Raw genomic sequence first — 10,785 nt, forward strand, 5'->3', positions numbered from 1 at the left:
ACTGGACAAAAATATATGAGGCACTCTGCGCTAAAGGTGTATACAGGCTACTAGAGGAGCTAAGACTATGTGCAATCAACTTTGCTGCAAGGTGGAGGGTCACCTTAGGAGAAGATCATAGGAGAAGTAACACAAGAGGCCCTCTTCTGAGTGGTCAGTACTTGGCCTTGCCAGGAGTGAAATGTGCTGAATATTAATTGTGGTGATAAATATGAGTGGTAGAAACAAAGTTCTCCAAGGTTTGAGAGGACAAAGATATCACAACCAACTAAGGCAACGAGGGGAACTTCACAGACCACATAGTAGCTGAGTGAACTCATCAAGCAGAAGTAAGATTGCAATGGGAAGATGACATTCCCATGGAAGTAATGGTGTGAGGAAGGCCCGGGGCAGAACTGCGAGATGCAGTCCCAGAATGGAGAGGAGTTCAGTCTGGAGTGAGTGGAGATGGGTTTCACTAGACTTCATTGGAAAGATAGATAGTTCCCTCACGTCAAACCACTCTGAAACCTAAACGCTTAAAACAACCACCACCGTTTATTTTGCTCATGAATCTATAGCTTTTCTTTGTTCTACTCAATATCAGCTTAACCGAGACTGGGGGGTCCACTTTCATGAGGACTCGCTCATGCGACTGGAGGGTTGGAGGTGGCTGTCTCTTCTTCATGTGGCCTTCTCTATAGCTTGGGCTTCCTCACAGCTATTGTGTTGCAAGAGTAGATGTCCTCACAGAGCCAGTGCAAGACATATGACCTTTTATGACATAGTTTGAGGAGTCATAGTATCACTTCTGCTGTGAGCACAAGCGCAAAATAAAAGAGAGGAAACAGAGCATTCACCTCACCATGAGAGGAGCGTCAGCGATTTTTATGAGAAGGGAATATTGGAAGGGCAATGTTATAGCCAAGTTTCGAAAATACATGTGAGAACAATCTCTAATGATGCATTAAATAGTAATAAAAAGCACTTTTAAAAAACACAGATGATTTTATTATACATGCTGCTGCTAAGTTGCTTCAGTCGTGTCCGACTTTGTGTGACCCCATAGATGGCAGCCCACCAGGCTCTGATGTCCCTGGCAAAGCTATTACTGTTCTTGTTTTGCCGATGAGGAAGCAAAACTGAAAGAGCAGAAAGGTAGATTTGCCATAATTTAACAAAGTTTTAATTTCCGAGCCCCTCACTAGCACTGACACTGTCTCCCAAGGCCCTTAAGGGGCCCAGAACTGTGTTCACAGGGTTTTGTAAATTTTCAGAGAGCAGATAGCTTAACTGCAATTGGTTAAATCTACTCTACTTTTCCACTTTGACCTCGTCTCCATCATATTTCTACTTGTCAGGTGTCGTTGGGATGATTATGAGCATTTTGGAGATTCTGTTAAGGGGAAAGTGAATTACGAATACACTTAGTTTTCGTGGAGTGGGATTTATAGATGTGGCTTTCAGTAACTTCATCATATAGTTATCACTGGGCTTCCCAAAGCAGATATGACTTCCAGGGATACTCCTAAGTCCAGGGCCAGAGGTCATACTGTGATATGACTGTGTCCTATGTTATCTAGAATTAGAATGAAAACACATGTGTGGTGGAGGAGAAGAAAAGTTCAAAACATACATAACTAGAAGCTAGTCTGAGGAGAATTCTTCCAATCAGAAAATAATTGTTGTACTTGCCCAAAGGTAGAACAGAATGCAAGGAAAGCGGAAAAACTCTATGATGCAAGTATTAAGAGAGAAACTCTCTGAGAGGAAGACTAGAACTCAGAGCTGCTGACAACCAAGGAAGTTAATGATGCTTCCCACTCTGGGGGCTTCCCAAGCGGCTCAGTGGTAAAGAATCTGCCTGCCAGTGTAGGAGATGCAGGTTCAATCCCTGGGTCAGGAGGATCCCCTAGAGTAGTAAAAGGCAATCCAGTCCAGTATTCTTGCTAGGAAAAGTCCATAGACAGAGGAAAATTCCATGAGCTGGCAGGCTAAAGTCCATGAGGTCACAAAGAGTTGGACACAACTGAGCAACTGAGCACATGTACACACCATGGGTTCGAAAGAACTTGAAGAAAAATGAGGCTATCTGGCTGTTACCATGAAAGATGAACTCATAGAGAATAGGAACAGGGTCACAGTGATTATCGACTCATCAACAAAAAGCACCAGTAAAGTACCATTTCTCATGTTACGAGGATCCTGGAGTGTAGAGGATGGCCTTTAGTTACACATGCTGGGTTAGACATGGCTTCTGACCTGTATGATGTAGGGTAGCACAAAATGAGGCTAACTCAGGCTAGCTTATTGGGTAAAACCAACAATAGAAGGGAAATAAAACATTACTTATATGATTCAGCTACTGTATCTTCATTATTCATTGGCACACACTTTTGTTACTTGAATGGGATGTAGGTAGCATGTTTGGGAAGAGGAAAAATGGGAAATTATTATGGAAGTCTTATGGTTAACCATGACAGGAATTGGAGAAATCCAACCACAGAGGCTTTGCGGAGGAAATAGGATTCTAAGAATCACTGACAAAATGGGCTGGGCAGGGAGGTTATTCCCAACAAAGATCATGGCATCTGGTCCCATCACTTCATGGGAAATAGATGGGGAAACAGTGGAAACAGTGTCAGACTTTATTTTTGGGGGCTCCAAAATCACTGCAGATGGTGACTGCAGCCATGAAATTAAAAGACGCTTACTCCTTGGAAGAAAAGTTATGACCAACCTAGATAGCATATTCAAAAGCAGAGACATTACTTTGCAGAATAAGGTCCGTCTAGTCAAGGCTATGGTTTTTCCTGTGGTCATGTATGGATGTGAGAGTTGGACTATGAAGAAGGCAGAGTGCCGAAGAATTGATGCTTTTGAACTGTGGTGTTGGAGAAGACTCTTGAGAGTCCCTTGGACTGCAAGGAGATCCAACCAGTCCATTCTGAAGGAGATCAGCCCTGGGATTTCCTTGGAAGGAATGATGCTAAAGCTGAAGCTCCAGTACTTTGGCCACCTCATGCGAAGAGTTGACTCATTGCAAAAGACTCTGATGCTGGGAGGGATTGGGGGCAGGAGGAGAAGGGGGCAACCCAGGATGAGATGGCTGGATGACATCACGGACTTGATGGAATCACTGACTCAATGGAATCACTGACTCGATGGACGTGAGTCTGAGTGAACTCCGGGAGTTGGTGATGGACAGGGAGGCCTGGCATGCTGCAATTCATGGTGTCGCAAAGAGTCGGACACGACTGAGCAACTGAACTGAACTGAAGTGATGCTCCAAACAACAGTTGGGTACAACTCTTGACACAGTTACGGTATAAAAGGTAAGGGAATTCTGAGTGTGCTTGAGAGGAGTGATCTGAATAACAATTGTTATCATTTTTTAGATACCTGTGTCAAAGCAGAAGACAAATCAGCTAAAATAACGTTCATTCCTGATGATGCCTTTGAATGAGAAACGATCTTTAGATGTGTTTGTTAACGGTCATAGGATCCAGGGCATCATCAGAAATGGTGAGGCTGGGCTCCAGTGGATGAGGTTATCAGTATGGTAGCCAGAGCCAGATCTAAAGAAGAAGATGAGAGTTAATAGAGGTTATCAGTATGGTAGCCAGAGCCAGATCTAAAGAAGAAGATGAGAGTTAATAGAGGTCAGACTAGGACGGTGGCGGTGGTGATGGGACAAGGCAGCATGTCCGTGAAGAGATGAGCCGTGGCAAGGGCTGGAGATGAATGGAAGCTCACCTGAGGCTTACTGGTGGTATTGGCCTCTCCAAGAACAAAAAGTAACCTCTTCTGTTTGCCCTGCTACTACCCCGAGCCACAACCTAGTTCTCTCTGTATATTTATGTCTAAAATCAATGGGCAGGTGCTGTTTCCACCTGGCTCCTCCCAGCCTGGGTTCCATGCTTCCACTGCACCAACCGCAGAATTCTTTTCCTAATCTCCTCAATCTTTTCTCCCCACAGGAGCCCTGGGCACAGTGGACCCTCCTTTCCTTTCGGAAAATCCCTTCCCTGATGCACGACTTCCATGACCTACGTTCGAGTCTCTGCTCCTTCCTTTCATCTTTCTTTTTTTGTTTGTTTTAGGGATCAGTGACAGCTCAGCTCCTGTTTATTTTGGTGCCATTATCCTCAAGTCATGATGTCTCTGCAGGAGTCTTTTCAGTCTCTTGTTCATTTTGTAGTGTTGGTTTAGTTAATGTTTCTGTTTTGTTTAGTTGTTAAGTAGTGTCCAACTGTTTTGTGACCCCAAGAACTGTAGCCAGCAGGCTCCTCTGTCCGCGGGATTTACCAGCAAGAATACTGGAGTGGGTTGCCATTTCCTCCTCCAGGGGATCTTTCTGACACAGGGACTGAGTGCTAGTCTCCTGCATTGCAGGCAGATTCTTAACTGCTGAGCCATCAGGAAAGGCCCTCCTTACATCTTTCAGTGACTCCTTTCCCAAATCATGTCAATTGTGGGGACCCCCCCCCCAGGTGTCAATCCTAGACCTCTGGTCTGCTGTCTTCAGACTGAACTCTTGTTCATTTTTGCTTTTCAAATAAATGCACTTATTACAATAATCTCCAAATCTACCTTTCCAGAGTCAACCTTTTAACCAAAGCTTGTATTACACACTCCTTGATGTATTATCATCATTTTAAACTCAAAGCATCCAAAATTTACCTTCTCCTCTATCTACCAATACTAACTCCCTCTGTCACTTCCTAATTCCTGGCCATGTTATCACAGTCATATTCTCCTAAGTTTGTGCTTTGGGGTTTTTGTTTTTCTTTGTCCCTTACATCAGTCACCAAGTTCTGTAGGTTCACCTCTGCCATGTTTATAAATTCATACCTGTCTCAGCTTATCCCAAGAAGTCCAACTGTCTCATTACATCTCTCCAGGGAACAGATCAGTAGCTGTTTTCCCCTTCATTATCTGCCTTAAACACCATTTGAGTAGCAATGGGAATAGTACCATATACTACTAAACACTTACTGCTTTGTCAAGTACTTTAGTAGAAGGTTTAAATACATCACCTCATTTAAGTCTTCCAACCCTATGAACTGATACTACTGCTTTTATGCAAGTAGCTTAATGTAGAAAGTTGAGAATATTTACAGAAACGTCAAAGGTAGATTTGAAAGTTAAAAAAAATTGACCAATATGACGTCGGTTATGTAAAGAGAAAAGGTTATTCTTAAGCAATAGCATGCAGGATATGAGTTAGAAATAAAGCTAGAGCTCTTTGTCTATGGCAGAGAAAATTGCAGAATCTCCTTCTGGAAGGTAGACGGACTTACTTAAAGTCATCAGACCAATAACCATGTTTTCTCTCTCAGAGTCCTCAGGTAATAGAAAAGATGTTTCAGCTCCAAATACAGGGAATTTTATGTTAGAAAGGTGCCATCTAATTTAATGCCCATTAAAAAACTAAAAGAAAGTAAAGTCTTGAAGCAGTAAAATGATTTGTTCAATGTCACAGTCCAATTCTACTCCATGAAGCGGTATTAGCAATCCTATGGTTTTGTTGAAATTCAGGCTACTTGGATACAAAATATCATGAGTGCTTTGACAAAATGGGTGAACAGAGGAATTGGGGGGTCCTGGTTTCTGAATCAGGGGTAAGGAAAGTATCCGTATTCAGGTGGGCGAGCCTTGGGACTGGGGGACGAGGCAGCCTTCATGTGCTCAGGAGCCAAGAGGATGAAGCACTGTTCCCTGACACCTGTTTGTGGCAGGAAATGACACTATGGGTCAGTCCAAACCCAGAGATGGGGGGGCTGGCTGCCAAGGTCCCTGACAACTGAACTGGGATTCTGAGTAAGGCTGGCCTCCCCACAGCCTAGAAACCAGACAGGGCAACAGATCAGATGCAAGGAGGGAGTGCTTAGCTAGAGATGGGCACAGGGAGAGAGGGCTTTGGACTAGGTGAGCACTCTGGATGCTTCTGGAAGCTGCCAGGTCTTACATAAGGTCCTTCTGGGAGTCAGTTGAGCCAAGAAGTTGTGGCCAGGCTGCGGGACCCAATCTGGACTAGTGGCTTACCCTCAAGCCCCCAGGTATGTGAGGAGGCGTGGAGACACTCATGTTTTGCATCTGTGGCATCCAGGACTGACTCTGGGGCTGGTGGGAATGAGAAGATGTAACTGGGAGCAGATTAGAAAGCAAGGCTCCTGGAAGCAGGGTAGATTATGTGGAAATGTGGTGGATCAGGAGAATACGAACAACAGGCCCAGCAGCCTGGGTCTCCCAAAGGTCCTACGTTGGTCCTCTGAAGACCTGGAACCTCAGCTCAGCTTTATCACCCACTGGTTGTGTGCCCCTGGCAAATGATTTGTATCTCTAGGTTGCGGCTTCTTCCTTTTAAGGGAGGAACTAATACAGCTGATAAGCAGAGGCACCGATCTCATGAGTTTGTGCAGATGGTGGAGATACTGGGGCATCAAGGGTCTAGGCACAGGAAGTGCTCCCAGAACTGGAAGTGGCTGCTGTTGCCCTTCTCAGTCACCTCTTCCCTGGGGCCCCTAACCCATTCTTCCAGCTTTTCCCTCACTGGCCAGTGATCCATTCTCTCCTCATAGGATCAAGTCCAGAGTTGGACAAAGGCCACGAAGGAAGGACTGTCTGCCTAAATATTGTTACTCCCTATACCCATTCAGGCAACACCACTACCAGTGAACAGTCCTTGAATCCTTCTTCAGCTGCCAGATTCCACACTAGCTGCCTTGTATTCCCAATCGCTCCCCCAACAACTCTATAGCAGAGTTCCTCTAAGCAGCTGCAGTTTATAGATGAAGTCACTGAGGCCCACAGAAGTTACAAACCAGTGGTGGGATCAGAATTCCTCTCTGAAGGAGAGGGTAGGATGAACTGAGAGATACAGCAAAAACCACTACAATGTTGTGAAGTAAAGAAAGTGGAAGTGAAGTCTCTCAGTCGTGTCCGACTCTTTGTGACCCCACAGACTGTAGCTACCCGGCTCCTCTGTCCATGGGATTCTCCAGGCAAGAATATTGGAGTGGGGTGCCATTTCCTTCTCCAGGAGATCTTCCCAACCCAGGGATTGAGCCTGGATCTCCCGAATTGTAGGCAGACACTTTACTGTCTGAACCACCAGGGAAGTCATTGTAAAGTAATTAGCCTCCAGTTAAAATAAATAAAAATTTTAAAAAAGAATATACATTACCATATGAAACAGATAGCCAGTGGGAATTTGCTGTATGATGCAGGGAGCTCAAATCCAGGGCTCTGTGACAACCTATAGGGGTGGGATGGGGTGGGAGCTGGGAAGGAGGTTCAAGAGGGAGGGGACATATGTATACCTAGGGCCGATTCATGTTGATGTATGGCAGAAACCAACACAATGTTGTGAATCAGTAATCTTCCAATTAAAAAGAAATAAATTAAATTAATTTTTAAAAACAGCAAAAAAAAAAAAAAAAAAAAAGAATTTGAACTCAGACAGCCTGTGCTTTTTAACCACCAAACCACTAGTCTTTCCTAGACAAGGTGGCTAAAACATGAACAAGTAGAAACAGAGAGTAGAAAAGGAATTTTCATTGGTAAAAACTGATAACTAGAGATTTGGGGAAAGAAATATGAAAAGAATTGAAATGGAGGAGAAAAACATCAGGTTTTTTGGGGAAAATACAGAGAGCAAAATTTGTCTTGAGAATAAGATGAAAATGAAGCCATCAAAGCTGGTTTTATTCATGTATCACAGACTTATAAATTAAACATTCACTGAATAGCTAGAATTAAACATGATATCAGCATTTAGAGAATTCATAGCCTAAAAACCAGATGGTCATACATCTCCAAAATCTAGTGTAATGACGAGAGATTTCTGACAGAAAGTGGGAAGTGCTGCCTAAAATAGATCCCTAGGCCAAAGGTTACAGAATAGCAGAAGGTGGTGGAGGCAAGAGTGGGGAGGTTCTTGATATTATCATCAAGAAAGTCCAGTAAATTCTATTCATTCAAGTCAAGCTCCTTCCCCTAATCCCCGCCGTATCAGATGAGAAAGAACAAACTTAGGGTCAATTATTTGGAAGCAGAGAGAGGACGGTCCAGCGGTTAAGACTTCACCTTCCAATGCAGGGGGTGTGGGTTTAATCTTTGGTCGGGAAGCTGAGATCCTCGACGCGCCACAGCCAACTGAACGGAAACATATAACAGAAGCAATGTTGAAACAAACTCAATAAAGTCTTTAAAAATGGTCCACACACACAGTTTTAAAAAAGAAAAGAAAACTCCGCTTAGGAAGAAAACATTTTCTCTCCACAGTTAATTTTGTCTCTACAGTTAATCAGAATAACTAAATCATTCTGATAATAATCAGAAATAATTGCCTGACCCAAAGTCACTAACATCTGTGTTTTTTTTTAGAAAAAAAAATGTATCGGAATATAGTTGCTTTACAATGTTGTGTTAGCTTCTACTGTACAACAAAGTGAATCAGCGATATGTATACATATATCCCCTCTTTTTTGGATTTCCTTCCCATTCAGGTCATCCCCATTCAGGCCATCACAGAGCACTGAGTAGAGTTCACTGTGCTATACAGAAGGTTCTCATTAGCCGTCTATTTTATACATTTTTTCAGGAGTTAAATCATTCTATTTTTTGGTTGCAAATGTGGTGGATTTACTTATTTGCCTCTGATGCAAAGCCGAAGATTCCACTACAGCACAGAGACCGATGTATGAAAAGGTCACGAAGAAGTGTGAGACCGGCAGCATGTGATGTACAAACTGGAGGACCACCGACACCACGCTGATGCCGGGGAACACACCTAAAATAACACTTCAGAGCTAAAATGTGGCACCAATACGGCAGCTTCCAGGTACGCCTTCAAGCACCTTCCTTAGGATGGACTTAAACCATCTCTACACTTTGGTAGGGGCAAGATTATAATTCTTTGGAAGAATAAAAAGTTTACACTTTTCAAAGCTCATAGAAGAATTTTAAGGCCAAGACACAGTGGGGTTCATTTCTCTTAACTCCCAGGGATGAAGCTGGTACATTGCTCAAAACCACATTAAGCTTCTTCATTCAAGTCCCACCCCAAACTTGTGACTTCCTACATTGAAGTTCCTCCCATCAATTCAAATAGATCAGGTCAATTTGACTCCTGGGCAAAGTGTCTGAGTATGACCCAGTCCAATCAGCCTGGCAAAACTTATTTTAGCAGATAAAAAAAGCTTCTATAAGTCACTTTGTATTTATCAGTGATGATAAAGTGTATTTATCACTTTGTGTTTATCAGTCAAATGGGTACTGTTAACCACCAGTCATCCAAGCGACGTTCGGTGACATTTCAATCTTCCTCTAACCTTCTGGGGGACAGAATCTCCAAATTCAATGCCATGGTTCATGTAAGTGTGGAGCTGGAAGCCTGTAATTCAGGGCAAAATTATTCTGCAACAGTTTGGACAAACCTGTGTTGAAATTTATCTAATGGTCAGTAAGCCGGCCCTCAAAGACTAACACAGCCAAGTTACAAATGATTCAGAAAAATCTGTATCAACATTATTGCCAAAACTAGAACAATCCCATTTATAGGAGACCTTCAAATTCTCACTCTTCTTTCCTGTGTTCAACATCAATATAGTATCAAGAATCAGTTTCAACCCTTCAGCCAACTTATTCTATAAAGAAGTTTCTGTCCCAAGAAATGTTTCACTTTAGAGTGTAAATAAGCCCATAGGCAGGCTTTGCCGGTGGCTCAGTGGTAAGGAATGTGCCTGCCAATGCAGGAGATGCAGGAGATGAGGGTTCAACCCCTGGGCCGGGAAGATCCCCTGGCGAAGGAAACGACAACCCACTCCAGTATTCTTAACAAATAGTTTAAACATAACTTTATTCATTTATTTATCTAGGCTGTCTGGGTCCTCACTGCTATGTGGGTTTTTTCTCTAGTCGTGGTGTGTGGGTTTCTCATTGTGGTCACTTGTCTTGTTGCAGAGTATGGGCCCTAAGGTGCTTGCATTTCAGTAGCTGCAGTACGTGGGCTCAATAGCTGTGGCTCCTGGGTTCTAGAGCACACTTGCTCCTCAACATGTGGGATCTTCCCGGAGCAGGGATTGAATCTGTGTCTCCTGCATTGGCAGGTGGATTCTTTAGCCCTGAGCCACTAGGGTAGCCCCACTCCAGAATTCTTTCTGGGAAAATCCCACAGACAAAGGAGCATGGTGGGCTATAGTACATGAGATGGCAGAGAGTCAGATACAACTGAGCGTGCACACATACACAAGCCTATAGTTGCTGATCTTATGTTTGGTTTCTGGCTTTCCTGATGCTTTTCCTGAATCAGTGTAAGCACGACCAGAAGTAGAAAAGTCCCCTCCATTACAAAACTTGTCTCTCAGATATATTCAACTATACCAAACCCATATCCTCTGATGAAGACATCCATCCTTGGCAGCTTTTCCTGGGTCACAGTAAATCAGTGTGTTATACATACTTCCAACCAGAGGGCCTGTTTCCATTCTGCAGGGGCATCCTGAATGTTAAACCATTCTTGCATTCTTGAAATAGTCCAATATAGTCATATTTCATTCACTAGACATTACTGGATTTGTTTTGCTAATAGTTGATTTCATTTTTTTATTATAATTTTATACAACATTATGTTGTATTCCCTGTAATTTTCCTTTCTTATAATGTTCTTGGCAGGTTTTGGTATCAATAAAACATCGGCCTCAGAAAACAAGATGGAAAATGTTATTTAAAGGATAATTCTTAATTTCTATACATGGAGGGATCTTCAAATGCTCTTTTTTAGCATTTATTTCTAATGTA

The 10,785-nt window shown here is 43.0% G+C and overlaps 1 pseudogene; it reads right to left on the minus strand.

The window, feature by feature from the left end:
- Positions 1-9,032: 9,032 nt before the first annotated feature.
- Positions 9,033-10,445, minus strand: LOC114110962 (voltage-dependent anion-selective channel protein 3-like; annotated as a pseudogene).
- Between the last annotated feature and the right edge of the window lie 340 nt (positions 10,446-10,785).

This window comes from Ovis aries, chromosome 26, assembly GCF_016772045.2.
Source record: "Ovis aries strain OAR_USU_Benz2616 breed Rambouillet chromosome 26, ARS-UI_Ramb_v3.0, whole genome shotgun sequence".
NCBI classification, from domain to species: Eukaryota; Metazoa; Chordata; class Mammalia; order Artiodactyla; family Bovidae; genus Ovis; species Ovis aries.